The sequence below is a fragment of the Brachycentrus maculatus genome, unplaced genomic scaffold (assembly GCF_059751285.1).
Source record: "Brachycentrus maculatus isolate JH-2025_06_01 unplaced genomic scaffold, ASM5975128v1 h1tg000367l, whole genome shotgun sequence".
NCBI lineage: Eukaryota > Metazoa > Arthropoda > Insecta > Trichoptera > Brachycentridae > Brachycentrus > Brachycentrus maculatus.
In genome coordinates this window covers 636,431-652,500 of record NW_028281116.1, presented here as the reverse complement: position 1 = coordinate 652,500, position 16,070 = coordinate 636,431, and positions in this window count along the sequence as shown.

Genomic DNA, 16,070 nt, shown 5'->3' with positions numbered 1-16,070 from the left:
AAATGTGTATGGAAAGTTAATTAGTTACTTATCTCTAGTATAATATATGAAGAAACAAAGCATCTCGCATCGAATGGATATGATTTATTTAGAATTTTTTTCATTTTTTCATTCATTAATTTTTGCTTAATATGAGATGTGTGAATAAGTACATTGTACCACTCATACTTCCTAATTTGGAATCTGCACAGTAAGTACATTCTGAAATGAACCTCACCTTATTGCGGTTAGATTGTAATCGAAGATAATGGAAATCGAAGGATCCCTTTTCATTTGAATGTCAACGAATGGACCCCCAAACGTATTTTTATAAGACTGAAATACATCGCTCACTCCTTTCAAGAACGTCATAAATAAAAAAAACTTGATTTTTAAAGATAACGTTTTTAAAGATTAAAAATATAATACAATGTATTAAAAATAAATATCAAGCCACTTATTGAACTTTTTACTGTGTAATAGATCTTTTTATGTAAAACCTGAAGGTTTTTTCTTCATTTGAAAAATATTTAGTATATTTAAAAAATAATTAAACGATACCTTTTCTTTAAAATGCAAAAACAACACTTTCTGCCCTGTAGCGGGTAAATATTAAGTTAAAAATATGCCTCTTTTGCTGGGATATAGTACATTTTTTGTGCATTCCGAAAACATGCACAACTGAACATTGACGATTTTTGATTTATGACGCTCTTGAAAGGAGTGAGCGACATATGTTCATACGTAGAATTGTATTATGATACACACACTAGTGACTAAGTATGTTTGAATTTTAATAATATGCAAGAATGTGTCAACACATCGAATCGATCAGTTTCTTTGAAAAGAAACGCAGACGCAAGTGAAATCGCCTTCGTTAATAACATAAATATTATTTACATTGATAGCAAATATACCTTTTTTTTAAATCTTTGTTTTTATTGAGATGTGATTTTTTTAAAAATAATTTAACTGTTAGGATTTCATAAATCACTCACTCCTTTCAAGAACGCCATAAATCAAAAATCGTCAATTTTCAGTTGTGCATGTTTTCGGAATGCCCAAAAAATGTACTATATCCCACCAAAAGCGGCATATTTTAAACTTAATATTTACCCGATACAGGGCAGAAAGTGTTGTTTTTGCATTTTGAAGAAAAGGTATTGTTTAATTATATTTTTAAATATACTAAATATTTTTCAAATAGAGAAAAAACATTCAGGTTTTACCTAAAAAGATCTGTTTCACAGTAAAAAGTTAAATAAGTGGCATGATATTTATTTTTAATACATTGTATTATATATTTAAACATTAAAAACGTTCTTCTGGAAAATCAAGTTTTTTTTATTTATGATGTTCTTAAAAGGAGTGAGCAATATTATAAGTGTTTAACATATGATTTTTTTTTTTGATAACCTGCAATGCCTCTATTTTAGAGGTTTGTCTTCAGGTAGTATAGTAAGGGAAGGGAATGTTAATTTCAAAAATTCACCACAAACACCCAGACCACTTGAAAATAAATATTTCTTGAATTTATTTTGCAATCGGAAAAAGTCGAACCCGCGACTCCAGTTTTGCAGTCGGGCATCTACCCAACTTAAGCCACGGCGCCTGTCGACGTAGATGAAGAAGAATATAGAAGTCTAGGTTCTTACAGGGCTTATGATATGTCAAAGGCTAGATAAGTGATCACTATACAGACGTGTAATATTCATCACTTCAAGAATTGTGAGATAAATATTTTTTTAAAGTACTTCATTTTTATTTCGGTAACAGCGAGTGACCGGGTGAAGCTAGTAAAATAAAGTAAGAAAATAGTAGAAGTTTACCGATAAAATAAAATAACCTTCTAGAATTTATATATATATATATATACATATATATATATATATATATATATATATATATATATATATATATATATATATATATATATATATATATATATATATATATATATATTTATAAATATATTTATATATTTATATATATCCATATATATTTAAATTAATTTTGTAAAATGCACCCTTGGCATGGCAAAACTCAGAGAGGACACATTGTAATAATGTATATGATGACAATAAATAAAATGAAATAAATCAAAACTAATTAATCAAGTATTTGAATGTGAAAAAGAAGTACGTATTTATATCAAATGATTTATATTGCAGGTACTAATGTGAAATGTGAAAATTGTTTCTGCCGTATTGTTTTGATACGAACAATGATATTATGATAAATATTTACATTTTAAATTATACGTAAAGGTCGCGACCTCCGTGCAGTGAGGTATTTGTCATTTTCGATGAAATATCAACAAGCAAATATTAAACATTTCTCATTCATAGTAACAAATTAAGAATGATGGAAAATATTAAATAAACTTTAAATATAATTAGAAATGCGAGGATATAGTGCCAGAAATATACAGCTTTATTTTTATTCTATAATTGAATATGAAGTGAGCCGGGAGGTCTCGTTAATTAATAAAAATTTTATTCTTTCATATTCAAAACGAAATGAAAATGCTATAATTAAATTCGATGTTACATGTTTTATTCGTTGCTAAGGTAATTAACATTCCCCATTCGCTCCCTTATTTTTATAACTCATTATATTTTCTATTAAACGATGCACATCATATTAAATATCTAGTAACTGGCAAATTTTGGAAAAAATTGACTATGAATGCCGATATTAGGCAAAAAAAATGCAAAAATTAATGACAACTTTGAGGATGTGGTTTAAATAAAGTGGCAGTAATACAGCGTTAATATTACTCTCGACTGGTACCTGAGGCGTAGGAAGTAATCAACTTGCCTTTATGTAAGTAACTATCAAAATAATACAATGCAGTGCCCTATGTACCATTAGGTGCGGATAAGGGTAAAAAGAAGAAAACCTACAGCGTTTACTGATAAATATATTTATGTTTGGTAGGATCACAATTTTTTTTTTTAACTAATGAAAAACTTTTTATTAGATTTAAGTTGTATACTGACATTTCTTGGTGGAACTGCATTTTAAAGAATGAAATAACAATTTTATAGTTTTATCCACATGAATCTTATTTGACCAGCAACCGCGTTTTGTCATAACTGACATCATCACCCAGTCTAATGATGTTGGTTACGACGAAACCCGGTTGGTGGTCAAATAAAATTTGTGGTTATTTTACTATATGATAAAAAAACTAGTAATTCTTAACATTTCAACAAAGATGAATAGGAATATGGAAGTCTGAGTATTTACAGGGCTTACGACCAATCATTAGCTGGTAAAGTGATATTTTTACACATGTGTAACATTCACCATTCTACGCATGATTGGTGTGGTTGCTACTGAACTTTTAGAACTTCTACATACATCATAAATCTCTCATGAATCTTCTCATGACGCTTTATAAGCTTAATGTTGATTTGAGAAAGCGTTGATTAAGCAGCGGCCCTTTTGTTTAGATGTATGCAAGATCTTTGCCGATTATTTTACATGCTGGGAGACGCCGGAAAAAATATTTCAATTTCTCATGAAGCTTGTAATCTGACAAGATTTCATCTTATAATTTTAACGCTAAAATTTCAATCAAAACCTACGGTATGATTAGAATCCCAATCGCAAAAGACAATGATATTGAGATCACTGAACGCACCATAGTTTACCGAAATTCATCGAAATTGGTCAATGGTGAATATGGGAATTTTGATGTTCTACTCGATATTGTCAGCACTGTGATCGCGTACACGGGAAGTCGATATTTATATCGTAGTGAGTCCCAATTTTAATATAGTTTGTCTTGGACTTGAGCTTTGATCTTTTCCTTTTTCCCTTTCCTTCCTCCCGCCCCTCTTCAAGGTATTTATATTTAATGACATATCGCTCACTCCTTTCAACAACATCATTTATAAAAAACTTGATTTTTCAAGAGATCGTTTTTAAACTTTAAAAATATAATACAATGTATTAAAAATAAATAACAAGCCACTAATTGAACTTTTTACTGAACAACAGATCTTTTTTGGTAAAACCTGAATGTTTTTTCTCCATTTGAAAAATATTTATTTTATTTTTAGAAATAATTAAACAATACCTTTTCTTCCAAATACAAAAACAATACTTTCCGTCCTGTAGCGGGTAAATATTAAATTAAAAATATGCCGCTTTTGCTGAGTTTTTAGTACATTTTTTGGGTATTTCGCACCCAAATCATGCACAACTGAAAATAGTCGATTTTTGATATATGACGTTGTTGAAAGGAGTGAGCGATATGTGAAATTTTGTAAATGGAATGTTACAAATACCCGTTTTTTGTTCATCATTATTGTAAATGTATTTATGTAACTATTTGTAAAATTTCCAAATAAATATAGTTTAAAATTTAAAATTTACAAATCTGGCCCATGCGAACTTTCCAAATTATAAAATATTGTCAAATTTCGCAATATGTGGAGGCAACGGAACGAGTATTGCCTTATCACATAGCACTTGTGATGGTCATAAAAAATTATTTGGTGTTTGAGAAGCACTCGAGTTTGGGTCAGAATAAAAAAATAAATTAATGCCTACCGACCCACATGTTTGGCTTCGGCTTGAACATATATTGTACATATGTACATACATCTCACCGAGATAATAGCGCCTACCACAATACGGTACCAGCTCGCTGATCCAAGCGCTAATCGTGCAGTGGGTCGTTCGGATGAGCGTTCGGATTACTAAGTACAGTAAAACTTCGATATAACGGACTAATTGGTGGGAGTAAGGTTTGTCCCGAAATAATAGGGGTTACGTTCCTGTTAGAAAACTTTCCAAATAGTCAAACCACCAATAGGAAATCACTTGATCCACAAAAAGGTTAACTAACCATCATGCCGCTTCCCCGCCAGGGTAGGCAGAGAGAATAGAACGCCACACCAATCTGTCCCTGCAAACAATAATCGCATCTCCCAATTAAATTATTACGATTTGACATTGTCACAACGTAATAATTCAATTTTAATTTTAATGGCCTGATAATGGAATGATTTTCCTAAACCGGTAGTCACAAATAAGTGTTTAAAAAAAGTGGTATTACACAAAATACACAATGGATGATAATGAAAGTGTTTTAATAATTTTACACGTAATATTTATTTAATATTACCCTGGACTGGTCCCTGAAGCGCAAAGGTGATAACGCTATTCTCTCTTGCCTTCATGTAAGTATAGATCAAGATAAAACTGCGTCGAAACGATGCAGTGCCCTATGCACCATATTGCATATGCACTATATATATACATGTGTGTGTGTGTGTGTGAACTTAGAAGTTATAATGAACACACACAGTGTTCATTATAACCTCTAAGCGATTAAAATTCTACATATATCTAATTTATTTACTCAATTCATGTAGGCCAGGTACACAATAATACTCATCTTAAAAAGCAAATAATTTTTGAATTTTTCGTGAATATATATTCAAATTTCTTGGTGAAAGTAAAATTATTGTGCGATAAAAAAACCTGTCTAGAAATGTCACACAGAGTACAATGTAGGTTTAGAATTCGTACGCCGTAACGTTAAACGCTAATTGAAGCGTTGTATGAGGCTTTGTAACTTCTGACATTTAATATACATACATATTCAGATTTCAAAAAGGGGCAAAAAGGTAATAATATTATAAATATAGGTACCTACCCAACAAATATTTTATTACAACTGTTACTACTTCGTACATTAAATATGGAAAGATACAATTACAGGAATAAAATAGAAATATATAACAAAATTATAATTATTCTTATATACTTATGGCAGGATAATCAAAATATAACTTTGACGTATTGAATATTTTGCTTAAAACTCCGTTTTTATATTGTAGAATTAGTTTTTCTCCGAAATTAATAATCTTCTGACCCTCATCCGCACTCCAATGGTGCACAGGCATCATATAAACGCTGTGTTTTATATAAATATATATATATATATATATATATATATATATATATATATATATATATATATATATATATATATATATATATATATATATATATATATATATATATATATATATATATATATATATATATATATATATATATATATATATATATATATATATATATATATATATATATATATATATACACGCTGAGTTCATTAACACATGAAGGAAAGGTGATCAGCCCTCCGCTTCAGGAACCAGTCCAGGGTGATATTGAATAAATATTAGTGCGAAAAAATCACTTATATTTATTCGACCCTCCCCCCTGGTAATCGAACCCGGGACCTCCAGAACGGTAGCCGAGCGTGCAGACCATTACACTACGGAGGTGGACACTAATCTACTACATACATAGCTTCTAACTAAAATAACTTCCTTGAAATTAATATATGGTTTTGAAAAACAAAATTAAAGGTAAGGAGTTTAAAAAAAACCAGTATATTCCTATTCTAAAAAAATGTGAAATTGCGTACTGAATGCTTGTGCCTCCTTAAGGTATGGAAGCGGTGATTAGCGTTATAAGTATATTTAATCTTTTTTTTTAACAATACATATTTAGTATTAACTTATAAACGTTTACTAATTAAAAAAGATTTTTTATTATTATTTATAATTCACTATCTTTTAAACCGCGAGATAGGTAAGTACGTGGGTTTCTAGTGGTTTACAAATAATATTCAAATTAAAGAATAATATTTTTTTAACACAATGTTTTGAACTTTCTTCCTCGTACATTTGACTACTGCGTGCCGGAAAATCGACGACGAATAGAAGTTGACAAGCTAAATCCTTGCCTTTTCGCTTGAATTTAAATGAAAAATATTTTTAAATCCCGCGAGAATATAATTACCAAAAAATCTAAGTCTACAAGTACCTACTACTTATATTATATTATTTAATTTAAAATGGAGACAAGTACGTTTTGATGCTCAATAACGAATTCAAGCACTCTTTGAAGTTCAAGTGTTAGGATTTAATACGTTCCAAAACTCAAGGAAGTCAATTAAAATATTTTAGTTTGTAAGAGGTGGGAAGGTTTTTTATTATTTCCAAGCCTCGGATTACTGGATTTTTTTTTAATTTTAGAAGATTTTGAAGCTTTGATTGTTTTCAATCAAGCCCATTTTCTTAATATTTTTACTCAAATAAAAAATAAATAAAAACTGTATTTTTATGAACATCTGATTTTTTTGACATTACAACATGATGGAGAATATCGTAGTCATACAGGAGAAAGTGACCAAGTGCATTTTTTACAAAAACGTGATTATTGACTGTTCGATATCTTACTACCCCCCCCCCCCCCCGCTCCAACACTTCAAGTTATAATCTCGACTTCACTGACATCTATGGTTTGATAAGGAAATTTATAGTAATATATCGATAACGATCAATATTAATTTAGCCAAGAAAAACACCGCTATTCATTGAAATGCCTTTTATTTTGAGCTACATATTTTTTTAAAATTTTATTATAAACATCATCTTTTTTCAATATTAATTTTTCAAAATTATATAAACGAAGACCAGTTTTACTTGAATAAAAAATTTAATTTGATAAATCAACATTTGTTATTTTGATTTGGATATTTTTATGAAACGAAAAACGTGCGTCCGCATACGTCATCCGATTTCCGTCATCGAACGTTTTATGACGTCATATGGGTTATTGTCTATGGTTTATAGAGCTGTAATAGTAGTACATAGTGTGGATTGTTTGTTTACCACTACACTTCCATTTGTGTAATACAAATATTAGTTAGGGTGGACCATAGACATCAACAAATAGAGCCGCCAATAATTTAGCAATGACACCAACATTAAAATAACTCCATCGTTTCCGTGACGTCATTCATTGCCAACTTACAAAAATAACGTTGTTTCGAAGGCAAATTTTCCAAAAGAAAATGATGAATGTAATGATTAATTATATTGGCTGTTATAAACACAAAACGAGTCTAATACAATCGTTTATAGGTTGAGTATGTTATATTAGACAAAGATCCATTGCATGTCAGACAGGGGTGTCAGAGCTACATAAATAAAAAACAACTTAAAATAAATGAACGTTTAACCTCACTTTACCTTGATGAGAAGAATCAAGTGATTATGATCCTGAGAAGGAGATGTTATTGTTTGAAAGGATATTCCACTTCCAGTAAAACATCAGGAATTTGACATTCTGACTCATTTTAACTAACAAGTTCTTACACGCATGCGAGTCGTACCCATTCCAAACGAAGGTCGTATACCAAGCAAAATGTTTCGCGTCCAAAGTTGGACTTATTCTAAAGTAAACGTATACCGAGGTTCCACTGTACATTCAAGTTTATTCCTATGTTCAATTGTAAAAAGGTAATTACTTCCCCAATTCTCAATTGAAGGTAGCAACGTCACCCAAAAATTCCAATTAACATACGAAGTAAATCCAACTACAGTGCATTTGTACCTTTTTTTGCAAAATGGTTATTCAATGATGGGCAGAATGGTCTAAGTTGAATATGTGTATGAAGTGATCACTTAAGCCAGCCAAATGCCTGGTCGTAAGACGTTGAATGCTCAAATTTCCATCTACTTTCGTAAAAAAATGAAAGGTGCTTATTCTCAAGTTGAGACGCCTCTAATATATATTTTATTTATGTTATATAATATGCTAATAATTAAACAAGCAAAAAAACCTCAAACACTCCACATGTTACACATTTTACAAACATTTCATATTCCAGGACTCCATAATGTAATGCGTTGTTTCTTTTATACCCAAAAATATGTTAAAATAACCAAATACAGAAAAATGGTACATGAATAATTGATAATGTCGTTTTTCCAATATTTTCTTACAGGGAAATGTTTCACAACGGTTTTCACTTGGAAATGAAGCGAATGAAGGGACGATTTACAAATTCAGAATAATTTTAACTTCTTACAAAATAGTTCACATAAGTTTGTTTTACGAAAGTTGTTAAAATATTCATCATCTTCGAATTTATATTTATTTTTGATGTATACTTTACACGAGTTTGTGAGGAACGAGGAAATACGGCGGAGGACGCAGCAATTCATAGCCGCAACTGCCGTCAAGAAAAAGTAATTAAGTCGACTTGGCCATGTCCTTCTTATGCCTCCCAAAAGCCTTAATCACACATGGCTTATGTAAATATTTATAAACACACACACACACACATATATATATATGTATATATATATATATATATATATATATATATATATATATATATATATATATATATATATATATATATATATATATATATATATGTATATATATATATATATATTCATTCATTCATTCAAACCCTTATCCGCACCCCAATGGTTCATAGGGCACTGCATCATATAAACGCAGTGTTATCTTGATTGTTAACACATGAAGGAAAGGTGATCAGCCCTCCGGTACCAGTCCAAGGTAATATGGAATAAATATAAGAGTGAAAAAATCACTTTTATTTATTTGACCCCCCCTGGGAATCGAACCCGGGACCTCCAGTACGGTAGCCGAGTGTGCTGACCATTACACTACGGGGGCGGATATATATATATATATATATATATATATATATATATATATATATATATATATATATATATATATATATATATATATATATATATATATATATATATATATATAATATATATATATATATATATATATATATATATATATAAATATATATAAATATATATATATATATATATATATATATATATATATATATATATATATATATATATATATATATATATATATATATATATATATATATATATATATATATATATATATATATATATATATATATATATAAATATATTTATATATATATATATATATATATATATATATATATATATATATATATATATATATATATATATATATATATATATATATATATATATATATATATATATATATATATATATATATATATATATATATATATATATATATATATATATATATATATATATATATATATATATATATATATATATATATATATATATATATATATATATATATATATATATATATATATATATATATATATATATATATATATATATATATATATATATATATATATATATATATATATATATATATATATATATGTATATTATATGTATAAATGTAAAAATATCTCCTTAGCGGAGAAACCCGGATTTGTGAACAAGGATTAGGACATAACCATTTGAACATTTTTGCGACTTAACCAGCCAAGTTAACAATCAAGATAAGATCGTGTTTATATGATGTTTGAAGAATAATAATAAAAAATAATAATAAAAATAGTTATTTTTAATGACCCTGTACAATCAATACAAGTAGTGCACCTCAATAATAACAAACGCAACAGGCATCGAGCAACAGGGTTCGCATCAAGGCAAGTCTGTAGTCGGTTCGGGACTCGAACTTCGGAGAGAGACTGTTCCGAGAATCGCCGATTTTCCCGGTAATTGTGTTCCACTACCCAGAACACACCCTCACCCGACCACCCTCTCCACAAGGCTACAGGTTAAGTTTAGCACAGACCCGGGCATTCCCCCTTCCAAGAGGCGCTTCCCATTCCCGCAGACAAGCCTACATCCCCTAAAGTGAAATAGTAGGGCTGCCAAACATTGCTTAAAACAATGTATTGTCAGAAAAAAAAATTAAGACATTATTGAGATGATTAGAAATCAATTGAAAAACTGTATTTTTTTAAAAGATATATTTCTATAACAATTTGAACTGAAAGGGAATTATTTATTGCAACTGCAGACGATTGGTTGAATTCCATTTTGAATAGTTAGGTTATATATCTAAAATTAAACACGGTTATTGAATTCTACTTTTATTTACTTTTAAGATGTGGCGTGTTTCGTCTTATTAAGACACTATCAAACACATTATAGTGTTTAATCATGTCTAGTCTTATTAAGACACTATCAATCACATTATAGTGTTTAATCATGTCTAGTAATGTTTGAAAATGTCTTAATAAGACGAAACGCGTCACAAATTATTATTTACAAATATGTAAATAAAAGTAGAATTCAATCCAATAACCGTGTTTAATTTTGAATATATTACCCAACCATTGAAAAGGAAATGCTCAAAGGTGACTTTGTGATGGACATTTGTGAATATTGTATATATACAGTATTCACAAATCTTCTTTTATTTATTGATTCGGCAGTCACATTGTGGTTATATCTATTAAAAAGTATAATAACCATGGTAATTTACTAGTAAATAAGAATAAAAATACAGAATCCATCTATATAAGGATATAAAAATATTCAAAAGGTAACAAAATTATTTATTTATTATTTAAGAACAATTATTCAACAAAAAAATATTTAATAATAAATAAAACTGTTAATGATATATGTAAGACTTATTTAAAGCTAAACATCCCAGTCAAAGCACAAATGTAGTTGCTTCTTGAATATTTTCATATTCTTTTATGGATTGATTCTTATTTTCTAGTAAATTACCAATGCTTTAATATTAAATATGTAGTATCATTTAAACATTAACACAATGTGACTGCAGAGTCAATAAATGAATAAGGATTTGTGAATACATGGAATAATGTGTCACCTTTGAGGCATCCCTTATCAGCCCAAATTTTTATACAAATGTCTTTTTTTAATGCTGTTTTTTATTAAATTCTAACCTCCAGCAGGATTGTCACTGCCAACAGTGCTTCCAATGACAGAGTTAAAAAAATATAAAGACTATATATATATATATATTTTTTTATTTTAAAAAATATAATATTTGCTATTTTTTTTATTTTACTCTGTTATTGGGAGCATTGTTGGCAGTGGCAACCCTGCTAGAGGATCGTCCTTCGATGCCTACGCAGTGCTTGGAGTCCCTAACAACGCCGACCCGGTATCCACGGCAACGGCTGTTGCCAGCTTCTTTCCTAGCTGAACAAGTGGTTATATAATCATTTATTAACGAGAGCATTTATATATTCTCAATATTATTAATATTTAAAGCATTTACTTTGTGGTTAGTCATTTTTACTTATTTATTTTTTTACAAAAATGTTAATAAAATTAGTATATAACCACTCACCGAGATTTTTACGTCTACCGGTTTCGAGACGTACCCGTCTCTTCGTCAGGACAATCACTAACACAGCATGCAAACAATACTACCCTTCACCACCATAGCACCATTTACACGCTCAAAACTACACAAATTGTCTAACACATGCGATTTTTGGTCGACCCGAAGACCAACATGCACTATAGTTTTCAATACAGACATGCGTTACGAGCCGAGGTTAAACGTATATTAGAATTAGACTAGGAATCGAATCTATTTATATACTTGTAGGATGAGAGGAGTGGGGGGGGTTCGAATTGGATATTGACGAATCGTGTTTAATCGATGTCGAATCAAACAATGGACTATATGTAAAATTTATTTGGTTGTTAATTAGAGAGAGCATTTATTTTATATTATTTCCGCCGCGATTTTAGAATAAAAAATATATATAAATATAAATTTAAATGTACAAAATAATGTAAGAGGTTTGGATTTCGTACGTAAGTTGTGAATATTTTCACAACTTACGTACGTGAAATATTGTGGATGGGTATAATCGTTAAAAATCTTCTAGTACGCAATCATGATTTACGATTTACCTACAACGAAGGGTTGATGGTCCCAAGAATTAACAATAAATATGGGAGTAGAACAATATATCGTTCCAAATATTTTTAATTTGTTACCGACGGAGATAAGAGGTAAAATAAAGGAATGGGTAAATGATCAAGAGTTTTTATTTTATTTTATTTTCTTTCTTCTTTGCGTGTCTATTATGTTGAAATAGATCAAAACAATAAAAAACGTATGTAAAAAGAGCTCCACCCACAAGACACACAAGGTGGCTTGGTGGGTCACTGCAGATTTCGTACTGTATTTTTTTAATGAATGTATACAGTATATGTATATATAAAGTTAACAAATAAATACTTCAATATTAAAAACAAAAGTAGAAAAAACAAAGTTTGATAGAAATTTAAAAAAAAAACTTTATCGTTATACGTTTTCAATACACTTATAATAATTATCAAACATTGAAATAAGTTTCTGGGTAAGCCCAGAATATATGAATCATGCCTTTGGGACGTAAAAGAATAAGAAAATTCAGTATTTCAAATTCAATATTAGGAATCCATCAAATTATAAGTGATTTTTTTAAATAAACAATATAACAGTTTTACAGAGTCACCCTAATGTGTTTTAAACTATTTCCTTACAATACGTTCATGCAAGTTTAAGAAATCTAAAAACGTGTGTTTTTTCATGTTCATTTTCATCTTAGTTTGGCATCGCTAAAGGTGTTTAACAGGGATGTGTAATGTCACCATATCCGTTTAATCTATACATGGATAATTGCAAGAAATAATTAAAAGGTTCGAATTTGGAAGTATGATCAATTTGATTGTCTATGTGCTGACGATACTGTGCTTTTTACCGATAGTAGAGATGACCTACAGGCGTTGGTGACAAAGGTGTATAACGTGTGTAAGGAAAGTGATTCGCTGATGAATGTTGACAAATTCATGGTTTCGGCGTGAAGTTAGTTGTTTTTTTAGTTAGATTTTGCGTCAATCTGACGCGGTGTCCTTTGCACCATTGGATGCAGAGAAAAGACTAAGTAAGCTATTATATATTATATCGTTAGTGTTATTTCCTTTTGTGTGTGGCCCATTACCACTTGCATTCATTCAATGTGACTTCAGCGAGGACTTGATGCTTTAGAGTTATTATTTATGAAAAAAAATACTTAATTTGTTTATTACAAAATGTTTTATTGACTTTCTGTTCACGACGCATTCTTTGGTTCTTTGAATACGCTGCGCGTGGCAATGAGAATAGCCTGGAACGACTAGTTGTGATGGGTAGCCTGTAGTGGAAGAGAGGGAGAGGAAGATCCCCACACATGGAACGATCAAGTTAAGACAGCAGTAGGCACCTCAGTGGTTGGAGCGCTACGTGCAGCGTAGTCAAGGGATAACTGGGCAAGAGTCATTGCTTCGACAAAGGTCACAACCTTCAGTAATGAGGACTAAGACGGAGAAGAGATATTGAATTTATAAGGTTAATTTGCCAATGTATAAGATGAAAATAAATCTTATAAGGTATACTTGCCAATGTTTAAGATAAAGATCGACTTTATAAGGTATACTTTCCAATGTATAAGATAAAGATCGAATGTTTGATAATGTCTTAATAAGATGAAACGCGTCACATATTATCATATTTATGTAAACAAAAGTAGAATTAAATCCAATAACCTTGTTTAATTTTGGATATATTATTTAAATCGAATTCTACCAACTGTCTGCAGTTACAATAAAAATATAAAAATCACTTACCGCTGAATCCCTTGTTGTAAAGTAGGCGGCCACTCACGCTGGCTGTGAAGGACGCCCGTCCCTGCAACACGATGTGCAAGTGCTCTAGTCTGCAGGAACTGCTTGACCCGGCAACGAACGTGGCATCCTCCAGTCAGGTATATGAGCAGGAAGATGACCAGAGGAAGAGACACGCCGATCGCCCAAAGCTCCGCGTACTAGAAGAAACGATCATATAAGATAATCCACAAATCTACAAAATTTTCATTGTATTTGTGTTTTCTATGAGTATGGATACAAAGTGTAGTAGGCAATATTTATTTATTTTAATTTTGAGTGAATTCGTCCCGTATTTTACATAATTTAATCATTTCCCAAAACTCCGCGTACTAGAAGAAACGATCATATAAGATAATCCACAAATCTACAAAATTTTCATTGTAGTTGTGTTTTCTATGAGTATGGATACAAAGTGTAGTTGGCAATATTTATTTATTGTAATTTTGAGTGAATTCGTCCCGTATTTTACATAATTTAATCATTTCCCAAAGCTCCGCGTACTAGAAGAAACGATAATATAAGATAATCCACAAATCTACAAAATTTTCATTGTATTTGTGTTTTCTATGAGTATGGGTACAAAGTGTGGTTGGCAATTTTTATTTTTTTGTAATATTAAATGAATTCATCCCGTATTTTACATAATTTAATCATTTCCCAAAGCTCCGCGTACTAGAAAAAACGATAATATAAGATAATTCACAAATCTACAAAATTTTCATTGTACTTGTGTTTTCTATGTGTATGGATACAAAGTGTGGTTGGCAAGATGTTTTTTTTGTAATATTGAGTGAATTCGTCCTGTATTTTACATAATTTAATCGTTTCCAACGATGGGCTGCAGGGGGCTCGGAGGAGCTCGCGCGAGCCCCTTATTAAATTTGACTTGGGCCGGCGAGCCCCTTGTTAAATTAAGAGAAAGTAATATTCTCTGATTAAATCAATATCTACATAAATGCTATTTCAATATTTTAAATGTATTATGAAACATAAAACTTGATTGCCTTTTGAAATTTCTAACTAATAATAATTGTACAATTTTTTTAATTAAATAATTTTCTATCACAAAAAATATGTCATATCTATATTTTGTCGTTTGATGTGCATTTTAAGTGTTTTTTGTTATTTTTAATTATTATGTATTTTAGATAGTTAAAACAAAACGATACAACTCCCCCCTCCCTCCAACCCTTCCCCCACCGACCCACGAGCCCCTTGTTAAAAAATTGGCACCCCACCCCTAATCATTTCCCAAACTGTAATATATTAATTGTACTAATTTACTATTATTTTGTTCCACAATAGTATTTGCTGAGTAAACAACTTTACTATAACAGAACCAATAAAAGTCTTCACTGAATATTAACTTTTCTTTTTAAAGTAACATTTTTAATGGTAATAAGGATAATCTTCAAAGTCTCAATCTTTATTCCCACTCTTCCCTCCATAATTCTGCAAATAAATCAATAATATGAAATATACGCAGTAAACATTTATAATGATGCTTCATTAGTAAATAGGATTCAAATATTTAAGTACCTGCTTGAATACATTGAAGTAGGTACTTATACTTCAATATATATACAGTGTTGCCTCGCATAACGAACCCTACGCACAACAAACTTTCTGTTCGTCCATTACGCTACTCACACA